Source organism: Elephas maximus, chromosome 5 (assembly GCF_024166365.1).
Source record: "Elephas maximus indicus isolate mEleMax1 chromosome 5, mEleMax1 primary haplotype, whole genome shotgun sequence".
Lineage (NCBI taxonomy): Eukaryota > Metazoa > Chordata > Mammalia > Proboscidea > Elephantidae > Elephas > Elephas maximus.
This window is the reverse complement of record NC_064823.1, coordinates 68,006,502-68,019,188: the sequence shown is the minus strand read 5'-3', so window position 1 is coordinate 68,019,188 and position 12,687 is coordinate 68,006,502. Positions and strand designations below refer to the sequence as shown.

At 39.3% G+C, this 12,687-nt stretch overlaps 1 protein-coding gene across 1 annotated transcript in view; it reads left to right on the top strand.

Annotated features, from left to right (window-relative positions):
* The first annotated feature begins 3,596 nt into the window (after positions 1-3,596).
* Positions 3,597-12,687, top strand: part of NUDT9 (nudix hydrolase 9) — a 49,836-nt gene continuing 40,745 nt past the window's right edge. The window contains exon 1 of the mRNA XM_049885765.1: positions 3,597-3,688. The gene's annotated coding sequence lies outside the window, so the exon portion shown is untranslated. The remainder of the gene's footprint in view (positions 3,689-12,687) is intronic.

Genomic DNA, 12,687 nt, shown 5'->3' with positions numbered 1-12,687 from the left:
GACAAATTCATGGAAAATACAGACAAAAAAATGGAACAATTCAGAAAAGTAATACAGGAACAAAATGTCAAAATAAATTCACAACTAGAAATCATCCAAAAGCAACATTTAGAAATCCAAAAGATAAACAACAAGATTTCAGAAATGCACAAGGCCAAAGAAGGGCTGAGGAGTAGGTTTGAAATGATGGAAGACAGAATCAGTGAAATTGAAGACAAACACTTGGATATAACTCTGTTTGAGGAAAAATCAGAAAAAAAGAATGAAGAAAAATGAGGAAACCCTGAGAATTATGTGGAACACAATCAAAAGCAAAAATTTGTGAGTGATCGGAGTTCCAGAACAGGGAGAGAAAATGGAAAACACGGAGAGGATCATTGAAGAATTGCTGACAGAAAACATCCCTAATATCATGAATGATGAAAAGCTGACCATCCAAGAAGCTCAACGAACCCCATATAGGATAGACCCCAAAAGAAAAACACCAAGGCATATCATAATCACACTCGCTAAAACTAAAGACGAAAAATCCTGTGAGTAGCTTCAGAAAAACAAAACGTCACATACAGAGGAGAAACAATAAGACTAAACTCTGATTATTAGGCAGAAACCATGCAGACAAGAAGGCAGTGGGATGGTGTATATAAAACGTTGAAAGAAAAAAACTGCCAACCAAGGATAATAAATCCTGTAAGACTTTCATTCAAATACAATGGTGAAATTAGGACATTTCCAGATAAATGGAAATTAAGGGAATATGTAAAAACCAAACCAAACTTGCTAGAATTATTAAAGGGAGTCCTTCACTCTGAGAACAAACAACACCAGACCACAGCCTTAATCTAGGACACAAGATTGTACCAGCCAGATACTAACATAGAAAATAAACTCTCGAGGACTATCCAAAACCAAAACAATTGCAACAGGGAACCAGAGAGGTTACTCTGTAAATGACAACAACATCAGAACGATAAAAGAGGGAATAAACGCTGTAGGTATAGAACTCTCTAACAGAGAGAAAGGCAAGGCGATACCAAGTAATAATAATAGAGTAGTTCAAACCTAGGGAGAAAAGGGTAAATTTCAAGATAACCACAAAATACAATAAAGGAGAAAAACAAAGTCTCAATAAAAACAAAATCTACAAAAACAGAGGAAATGAAAAAGAAATCCACAAACAAAAGGTACTCAGCAAAGTACATTATGCTGAGTGAAATAAGTCAATCACAAAAGGACAAATATTTTATGAGACCACTAATGTAAAAACTCATGAAAAGGTTTACATACAAAGAGAAACAATATTTGATTTTTATGAGGGAGGGGAGGGATGGGGATGGAAAAACACCTAATAGAGAAAAGATAAGCAGTAACTTTGGTGGAAGGTAAGACAGTACACAATACTGGGGAAGCCAGCATAACCTGTACAAGTCAAGGCCATGGTAGCTCCATAGACACATCCAAACTCCCTGAAGGACCAAATTGCTGGGGTGAGGGCTGTGGGAACCATGGTCTACGGGAACATCTAGCTCAATTGGCATAACAGAGTTTATAAAGAAAATGTTCTACGTTTTCCTTTGGTGAGTAGCACCTGGGGTCTTAAAAGCCTGTGAGTAGCCATCTGGGATACTCCACTGGTCTCACCCCTTGGGGAACAAGGAATAATGAAGAAAACTAAAGACACAAGGGAGAGATTAGTCCAAAGAACTAATAGACCACATCTACCATGGCCTGCACCAGACTGAGTCTGGTACAACGAGATGGTGCATGGCTACCACCACTGACTGCTCTGACAGGGATCACAATAGACGTTCCCGGACGAAGCTGGAGAAAAATATAGAACAAAATTCTAACTCAAAAAGAAAGACCAGACTTGCTGGCCTGGCTGAGACTGGAGAAACCCTGAGAGTATGGCTTCCGGACACACTTTCAGCTCAGTAATGAGGTCACTCCTGAGGTGCACCCTTCAGCCGAAGATGGAACAGATCTATGGAACAAAACAAGACTGAAAGGGTGTACCAGCCCTGGGGCAGGGACTGGAAGGCAAGGGAGAACAGGAAAAGCTGGAAATAGGGAACCCAGGTTGAGAAAGGAGAGTGTTGACATGTTGCGGTGTTGTTAACCAATGTCATACAACGATGTGTGTGTTAATTGATGAGACTAGTTTGTTCTGTAAACCTTCACTTAAAGTTTAATAAAAAAAGAAAAAAAAAAACAACCCAAACGCACAGTCTTACACACATCTGGTAAACAACCAATGGGAACTCCAATTCCAGATGATGCACAAAAGCGAGGGAACTTGAATAAGTCAGCCATTGCAATGAATTCAATCAAGTTACTTTTTAACTGTATAGCATTTATGTACAGAGTTATGTCCTAAGCTTTGTAAACAATAATATTTATAACTTTAACTTAAAAACATGTTTAGCATACATGCAGATGCAATCTAGCATACATTTAATATAATACTAATATGGATTATAGTTTAATATAATACTAATATAGCAAACATTGAAAAAATACTGGTAATTTTCTTGGTTGTAGAATACGTGGAATATTCTTTTTGTAGAAAATGTGGTACATAATAAAAATTTTAGCACCTCACATGCACTAAAAATTTTATAATCCAATTCATCTCATTCTGATAAAACGGCATATACCACTTTTGCATTCAATTGCTAATATAGTAGCATTTAAAAAGAAGTTACATCGTGGATAGCTAAGATACACACGCATACATGTATATATACATATATATATAACTCACATATCCTGTTGGAATGTGTGAGTAAGCAGAGGAGGGGGCTCGGCAGATGATCAGTGCTTAGGATTCTCACATGCCTTCATCCGGCCCTGGGTGGAGAAGTGGGTGTGTGGGCTTGCGAGGAGGAGTAACGTGTGTACCTATTGGATACTTGAGAGGCAACAGGTTATAAAGTGTAGAGAGTACAGACTTTGGAGCCAGATTGCCTGGGGTTGAATCCTGGCTCAACTAATCACACATCTCTGTGATTTTCAACTTTTGTAAAAGCAAAACTTTTCTTACCTATAAAAGGAGGATAATTATAGTAACTACCTTATTGGAGTTATTATTACGATTAAGTGAGATAAGTAAGTCTAAAATGCTCAGAATAGTGCTTGGTAAGGTAAAGTATGTATGTGTGGCAAAAAGTCTCAGGTAGGAAATTTTGAAAGCCATTGTTCCAGTTGTAACAGAATTAACGACTTCAAAATTTGAAAGAGACTACTTGATCATTTATCAATAATTTTAGGTTATAAGGTATAGTTTGTGACATAGCTTTGATTTTTTAGTTTCCCTTTGAGGGGTGTAAAATGCACAACTATTGAATAAATAAGAGAAGACATACACTTGTGAGAGAAGAAAAGTAACATCTAATGAGCCCCTTATTACATATTAAACCTTTGTAGTGAGTTTGAGGAAGTTTGGGGCTGATACAGAAAAAGGATACGCTCACAGAGATAGCAGCCTTACCCAGCAAGCCATTTACTGGGGCTGAACCACTGACAACTGCATGCAGGGGGTGTGGTCTCCCACAGCAGAAGTTCTTTCATAAGCAAACATCTCAGGAAGCCACCAAAACGGGAAGAGGTCCAGAAAACTCCCCGGGGAAGAAGAGACATGAAGGGGGGTAAGCTGACGCGTCCCTTCATGGTGTCCTTCTGCAGCAAGGTAAGAGTCTCTAGGTCAGAAGGCTCCAAAGGACAGCAGCCCTTTGGGTTTTATCTCATCTGTGGCTAACAGACATTGGGAGCAGTTTGTAGGGTATGTAAAGAAGGCAGAGTCTAAGAGGCTAACAGTATACTTATTTGGGCTATGTTTAAAACAACTGATATGTACAAACTTGAGTTTGGCACCAAAGAGCTTTTTTTGGGTTAAAGGCTTCAGTTTGCTATGAAGAAGTGAACAGCTTAGGGCTAATACCCAGAGGCTACCTTTTTTTATTTACCTTTAGCTCGTTTATGTAACCACATTGTCCTAGGTATCTGAGTCATTTAATCCTCAGAACACTCCTATAAGGCACAAATTGTAATTTCCAGTTTACAAAGAAAAACAAAAAAGAACTAAAGAAGGGACTGTTCATTTATTTATTGTGCTTTTTTTTTTTAAGTGAAAGTTCACAAATCAAGTCAGTCTTTCATACAAAAACTTATACACACCTTGCTACGTAACCCTAGCTGCTCTCCCCCTAATGAGACAGCACACTCCTCCTCTCCACCCTGTATTCCCCATGTCCATTCAATCAGCTCCTGTTCCCCTTTGCCTTCTCATCTCACTTCCAGGCAGGAGCTGAAAGGGGCAGTTTTAAGGTGGTTAAGTAACTTTCCCAAGGCAATGCTGGATACAAATTGTGGGACTGGAATTATACACTAGTAAAACCAGTTGCCTTCCAGTTGAGTCTAACTTATGGTGACTGCAAGGGTATCAGGGTAGAACTGTCCTCCATAGGGTTTTCTTTTTTTTCTTCTCTTTTTTTTTTATTGTTGTAAAATATATATATAACACAACATTTGCATGTAATTTAAAGGTATCAATTACATTAATCATGTCAGTCAACCATCACCCATAATCGTTGCCGAGGTTCCCATGACCGTAAACAAAAATTTACTGCTTCCTAAACTATGACTTCTCCTTTCCCCTCCCCTCTCACCCTTTGTTGTTGTTGTGTGCTGTCAAGTCAATTCCGAGTCCTAGTGACCCCTACAGGACAGAGCAGAACTGCCCCATACGGCTTTCTTTGTTGTAATTTTTAGGGGAGAAGATTGCTAGGTCTTTTCTCCCACAGAGCTGCTGGTGGGTTTGAACAGCCAACCTTTTGGTTCAAAACTGAGCGCTTAACCATTGCACCACAAAGGCTCCTTCCCGCCCCTGGTAACCACTAAGAAAATTTTGGTCTCTGTACATTTCACCACTTTTTATACATTTGACTGTTTTTGTTATTCTATAAAAAAAAAAAAAATTTTTTTTTTTATGTAAGTGAACCAAAACCCATTGCCGTCAAGTTAAATCTGACTCACAGCGACCCTATGGGACAGAGTAGAACTGCCCTATAGAGTTTCCAAGGAGCGCCTGGTACATTCGAACTGCCGGCCTTTTGGTTAGCAGCTGTAGCTCTTAGGCACTAGACCACCAGGGCTTCCACATAAGTGAAACCATACAATATTTGTTCTTTTGTGATTGACTTACTTCACTCAGCCTAATGTTTTCAAGGTTCACCCATGCTGAAGCATGTATCATGACTCCATTTCTTTTTACGGCTGAGTAATATTCCACTGTATATATGTATCACCTTTGGTTTATCCATTCATCCCTTGATGGACGTTTATGTTGTTTCTACCTTTTGGCTATTGTGAATAGTGCTGCAATGAACTTTGGTGTACATGTGCCTGTTTCCATTGCTGCTGTCAAGTCTCTTGGGAATATATCTAGGAGCAGAATTGCTGGGTCATATGGTAGTTCTATGTTTAACTTTTGAAGGAACTGCCAAATGGTTTTCCACAGTGACTGTATCATTTTGCATTCCTACCCCAAATCCTGTTGCAATCCAGTCAATTCTGACTCATAGCGACCTTTTGGGACAGAGTAGAACTGCCCTGCAGGGTTTTCAAGGCTGTAATCTTTATGGAAAGCAGGCTGCCACATTTTTCTCCCTAAGAGCCACTGGTATGTTCAAACTGCTGACCGAGTGCTTAACCACTGTGCCACCAACGATCCTTCAGCAATGGATAAGGGAGCAGTTGTCAGGCCTTTTTCCTGAAGAGCCACTGGGTGGGCTTGAACTGCTGACCTTTTGTTTAGCAGCAAGTGCTTAACCATTGCTTCACCAGGGATCCCTCTGATGCAGTACAGTATCTTTTAAATATTTTATGTTAGGATCCACAAAAAACATTGTCTTAGTCATGTAGTGCTGCTGTAACAGAAATACCACAAGTGGATGCTTTAACAAAGAGAAGTTTATTCTCTCACAGTCCAGTAGGCTAGAAACCTGAATTCAGGGTGCCGGCTCCAGGGGAAGGCTTTCTCTCTCTGTTAGCTCTGGAGGAAGGTCCTTGTCACCAGTCTTTCCTTGGTCTGGGAGCATCTCAGTACAGGAATCTCAGGTCCAAAGGATGTGCTCTGCTCCCAGTGCTGCTTTCTTGGTGGTACGAAGTCCCCCATCTCCTCTGCTTGCCTCTCTCTTTTATGTCTCAAAAGAAATTGGCTTAAGACACTACCTAATCTTGTAGACCTCATCAATATAACTGCCGCTAATCTATCGTATTACACCATAGTGATAGGATTTACAATATATAGAAAATCACATGAAATGATGGATGATCACACAATACTGAGAATCATGGCCCAGCTAAGTTGACAGATATTTTCAGGGGACACAATTCAATCCATGACAAACATATACGGTGAAACCTGTGAGAACCGGAATGCTATGGGATTGCCCTGTTTTTCCAGGTCTTGTAAATTTTTTGACTTTGACAGGGTGCAGTCTTACTACTTTTCTATCACTTGTTTCAGTGCAAAATATTTTAGTTTTCTTTCTCTGGCAGGTTTCTGCCTTACACAGGTTCTGGCTTTCATAGGATTTACTGTATATTTTACAACGTGAGCCAGCACATCCCCCCGAAAAAACCCATTGCTGTTGAGTGGATTCTGACTCATGGCAACCCTCTAGGACAGAGTTGAACTGTTAAATAGGGTTTCCAAGGCTGTCAATCTTTACAGAGGCAGACTGCCATTATCTTTCTCCCACTGAGCAGCTGGTGATTTCAAACCAGGGCTTCAAACCGGTTCTTCCCAGTTCAGTCATGGTCTGCGAAGTGCAACCAGAACAGATCTGAATTTGTAAAATGTGGGTGAACCAGGAGGATAAACAGAACTGGGAAAATTGCAGGTCAGTGCCCTGCTAAAAACTTAATCTCCCTCTTAGAAAACAATGGCAGCATGTGCATTGCATAGCAACCAAATCTGTTGACCAGCACAGTCAGAAACAGTGCGGCCAGTTCAAAGTTTCAATGTGCGTTGCTCTCCACAGGTCCTGGCAATAGTCCAGTCTCCTGCATTAGGCTTCTGGAAGAGTTCACTAGCTTCTTCCAAGTTTGGCCTGTAATTTTCCCCATTCCAGATGTCCTTCCACTTCACCCAAATTTAAAAAATTCAGTGTATTCCAATTTCGCTTTGTTGGCCATGACTGAGCCAGTTAGAACCTGTTTGAAGCCCTGGTTCAAACCACCAACCTTTCAGTTAGCAGCCCCGAGTGCTTAACCACTGCACCACCAGGGCTCCTAGCCAGTACATACGTATCTGCAAATGCGAAGACTCTGAGGCAGTATGTGCCTTGTACATTTGAGTGAAACACGTATAGCATTTAGAATCAGACTGACCTGCACTTGCCAGACATTAGGCCGAGGACAAAAACCAAATTACATGTCTAGGTTTTTTAAGTTTTTTTTAGACTCATGGACAATGTGATGAAAAAAAAACTTTTTTAACCTTAAGCTTTTCTTTAATATTATCAAAAATGCCTGAACAAAAATTAATTACCATTAATTAATGTCAAAATATGTTTGATAATAATATTAATAATAATTAAGCATATTGATGTTTAATATGTTTTTATTCAAATTACACTCCTGGAGTTCCTGGTTATCCCTCCTTAAGGAGGCTTCTGTTTTGCCTTCTGGTCCATTCTGACCCTCAATTAAGAATCATCCATCCAAGCTTTCTCGTGTCCTCTAAGTTTTCTCATTTGTCTATGAGCAAGGTAACTGTAATGTGTACAGTGCCTTCCCTGCCAAGGAAACTGCTTTGAAAGAAGCATGTATTTTCTAATAAGTTTGTTTAAAACCACTCCCTTTCTTTTTAAATTGTGTTAAGTATATTTATAAGGAAGGAGCCATGGTGGTGCAGTGGTTAAGTGCTCAGCTGGTAACAGAAAGGTTCGCGGTTCAAACCCACCAGTGGCTCTGTGGGAGAAAGATAGGGCAGCCTGCTTCCGTAAAGACTGCAGCCTTGGAACCCTATGGGGCAATTCTACTCTGTCCTATAGTGTAGCCTGTGAGTCAAAATCAACTCAATGGCAATGGGTGTATATATAAGGAGCCCTGATGGTGCAGTGGTTAAACCCTGGCTGCTAATCTTTTTTTTAATTCCAAAAGTAAATCTTCTTCTGACATAGATTATGAGAATCCAAAGATAGTATCGGAAAGCTAATATAATACAGGTGGTTATTGCAGTTGAGATCTAACTTTTTTTAAAGTTATTTTTTATTGTGCTTTATACATATATATAAATTTATTATATATTTACTATTATATAATAAATATATATATTTTATTGTGCTTTAAATGAAGGTTTACAGAACAAATTAGTTTCTCATTAAACGATTAATATACAATTGTTTTGTGACATTGGTTGCCAACTTCGCAACTTGCCCACACTCTCCCTTTCTCCACCTTGGGTTTCCCCATTTCCATTCATCCAGCTTTCCTGTCCCCTCCTGCTTTCTCGCAGTTGAGACTAAATGGGCTGGTGTGCCCGTTTAGTCTCATATGTGCATGGTTGAGCTACATGTATATTTGTTTGTTTTATGGGTCTGTCTAATCTTTGGCCGAAGGGTGAACTTCGGGAGCGACTTCAGGACCGAGTTAAAAGGGGATCCGGGGCCATACTCTCAGGGTTTCTCCAGTCTCTGTCAGGCCAGTAAGTCTGGTCTTCTTGTGAGTTAGAATTTTATTCTACATTTTTCTCCAGCTCTGTCCAGGACCATCTGTTGTGATCCCTGTCAGTGATGGTAGTCGAGCACCAGCTAGTTGTGCTAGACTCAGTCTGGTGGAGGCTGTGGTAGCTGTGGTCCATTAGAGCTTTGGACTAATCTTTCCCTTTTGTTTTTAGTTTTCTTCATTCTTCCTTGCTCCCCAAGGGGTGAGACCAGTGGAGTATCCTAGATGGCTATTCACAGGCTTTTAAGACCCCAGACACTACTCACCAAAGTAGAATGTAGAACATTTTCTTTATAAACTCTGTTATGCCAATTGAGCTAGATGTTCCTGTAGACCATGGTCCCCACAGCCCTCAGTTCAGTCATTTTGTCCCTCAGGGAGTTTGGATGTGTGTATGAAGCTTCTATGACTCTGCCTTGGTCAGATTGTGCTGACTTTTCCAGTATTGTGGACTGTCTTACCCTTCACCAAAGTTACTTACCACTTACCTATTGTCTAGTCAGTCTTTTTCCCTCTCCACCCCTCCCCTCCCTCTTAACCATCAAAGATGATTTCTTTCTGTGTGTAAACTTTTTCATGAGTTTTAATGATAGTGGTCTTATATAGTATTTGTCCTTTTGTGATTGACTTATTTCACTCAGCAAATGCACTCCAGATTCATCCATGTTGTGAAATGTTTCATGGATTCATCATAGTTCTGTATCATTGCATAGTATTCCATTTTGTGTATGTACCACAGTTTGTTTAGCCATTCATCTGTTGATGGGCACTTAGGTTGTTTCTATCTTTTTGCTGTCATGAACAAGGCTGCAGTGAACATGGTGTGCATATGTCTATTCACGTGATGGCTCTTATTTCTCTAGGATATATTCTTAGGAGTGGTATTGCTGGATCATATGATATTTCTATTTCTTGCTTTTTAAGGAAGCACCATATCATTTTACAAAGTGGTTGTACAATTTTATATTCCCACCACAGTGCATAAGGGTTCCAGTCTCCCCAGAACCTCTCCAACATTTGTTATTTTCTGGTTTTTTTTTTTTTTTGATTCTTGCTGGTAAGGTTGGGGTGAGACGGTATTTCATTGTAATTTTGATTTGCATTTCTAATGGCTAATGATCATGAACATTTCCTTATGTGTCTGTTAACCTCCTGAATGTCTTATTTGGTAAAGTGTCTGTTCATATTCATTTTTAAATTGGATTATTTATCTTTTTGTTGTAGAAGTGTTGGATTTTCCTATAGATTTTAGAGATTAGACTTTCGTTATATATGTCATAGCCAAAAAATTTTTCCCAGTCTGTAGGTTCTCTTTTTCCTCTTTTGGTGAAGTCTTTTGATTTGTATAAGTGTTCAATTTTTAGAAGATTGCAGTTATCTAGATTATCTTCTGGTGTTTGTGTGTTTTTGGTTATGGTTTGCATCCTATTTATGCCATGTACTAGGGCCTCTAGCGTTGACCTTATTTTTTCTTCTATGATCTTTACAGTTTTTGGTTTTATAATTATATCTTTGATCTATTTTGAATTGGCTTTTGTGTATGGTGTGAGGTATGGGTCCTGTTTCATTTTTTACAGATGGACATCCAGCTTTGCCAATACCATTTGTTAAAAAGACTGTCCTTTCCCCATTTAATGGATTTGGTCCTTTGTAGAAGATCAGGTGACTGCAGGTGGATGGGTTTACATCTCAGCTCTCAATTCTGTTCCATTTGCCAATGTGCCTAGATTCTTTTAAAGTACAGTAGATTTTCATTAACTAGAATATTAAACCTAATTCAGTGCCCTGTGTTTTAAAGGCAATATGAGACTGGTGATTCAATCAAAGAAAACAGGATCGAGGAAAAGTAGACACAAAATGTAATAATTCTGAAGAATGATTTAGCTACAGTAGTTGGATGTTTTAGAAAACTGTATCTATAAGTTCGGTGATCAGTAAGAAGACATTCTATGAGGAAATTACCTGTATTTGTGCTCTGAGAAAAGTATATCAATAAATTCATGAAAGGAATCATAAAATTGTTACACCAGAATTGGACTAGATGTATAAAGGTAAGTTCTTTTCTGGTTCGTAAACAAGACTAGAATTTGAACCTGGATATCTTATCTAAAAACTCGATGTAGAATTGCTGACACGAAACCATTTTTAATCTAGGTCTGAAAGAGATTGGCCTTTACACTCTGCACCAGAATGTTCACCTCACTTGTCTACAGATAAGTGCTATTCCGTGAATCAGGGTTCATTGGAACAGAGGTTCAGAACCTTCCCGATAATCTTCACCTATGTTTTTCCCTGCAAGGCTATTGTGGATATTCATTATAATTTGATTTATTTCATATGTAAATATTACCTTATGGGAAGACAAGGCAGTAAATAAAAGGGCATGTGGGGTATTTGTTCCTGGTTTATAACCCTAGGAGTTTGAGTGAATTTGCTTAAACCAATTCCTCTTTCATACTATTGAGCAGTTTACCTCAGCATAAGCATAAATTTTCACCATCTGTATTATCTGTAGCGTTCCTAGATACAAAGGGGTTTATCCGTTAATTTCCTCTGATGCTTTATAAAGCTGCTAGAGCCCTTTGTCTTGTGATCCCATGTGAATTATAGGTTTATCTACCACAACTTAACTGTCTGAGAACAACTTTTGAGCATTCATTGCTCTTTCATAAACCTTGGAAGCAGAAGTCAAGTCCTCTGAGAACTGCCAAATCTACTGCTATTGTGCAATGGTAAGAACAGTTATGTATTGAAGACCAACGTGCAAAGAAGAGGCTGGACTAAGGCCAAGAAATGATCTTTCTTTTACTTAGTTCTCTACCACCCACTTCTAGGGTTGTTTTGTATTCATGACCTCAATATCCCCAGTTACTGCACCACATCCAAATTTCAACATGAAACCTCTCACTCTTACTTCCTAGCCTTCCAGCTCACCCATTCTGATGCTCTTACTAGAGCAATTGCTTGACTGGTGTCCTCCAAGTCACTGAATCTTCCACTTGTAACCATCAATTACCTGCCTCATTTCCTCCCTCCTTGCATCCAGGTCCCCGGTGGCACAAATGATTTGAGGGCTGTCTTCCACAGTAACAGAAAGGTTGGCAGTTCAAACCCACCTGGCAGCACTATGGAAGAAAACACCTGGTGATCTGCTTTGGTAAAGATTACAGCCAAGAAAACCCTATAAAGCAGTCCTACTCCATAAAACATGAGGTTACCATGAGTCGGAATTTACTCAATGGCACAAGACAACAATTTCTTACTTGGTTTAGATCCCCTGGCCCCTCACTATAATCACCGTCTTGCTGTTTGGAAATCCTGGTGGCATAGTGGTTAAGTGCTACAACTGCTGAGGGAAGGGTCAGTGGTTCAAATCCACCAGGTGCTCCCTGAAAACTCTATGGAGCAGTCCTACTCTGTCCTATAGGGTCACTATGAGTCGGAATCAACTCAATGGCAACAGGTTTGGTTTGTTTGGTTTCTTGCTGTTTACATCTGTTAAAATAATCAAAAGGCAAAGGAATTGAAACTTAAGGTTTATTCTGAGAAGTTACTAGGAAGACAATTTTGATTAAAAAAAAAGCAAATGGCTGAAGTAAGCTAGTTACAATGAGGCTTATAAAGAGAAAAGGAGGGAGAAGAATAGAAGATCAACTATTGGCTAATCTTAACATGATTTATTAAACCCTGCCCTTCTGCTTTTACTAAAATCAAGTGATATCAGGTTACGAGGTGGTCTTTGGCCTGGATGCTAGAAATTTTGTTTCATGGGTAAGAAAAACCCTTAAAATCAAAGTAAGGTGTCTGTTATTAATTTTTATGTTTGACACTCCTCATTGGACTTACCCGGCAAAGATTCAGTCCTAGTTAAACCCCACTATCTTCTGCTCTGTGCCTGCACAAAGAAGCTGAGCATTCTTCAAGAAAAACACTCCACCGACTGACAGACTTTAT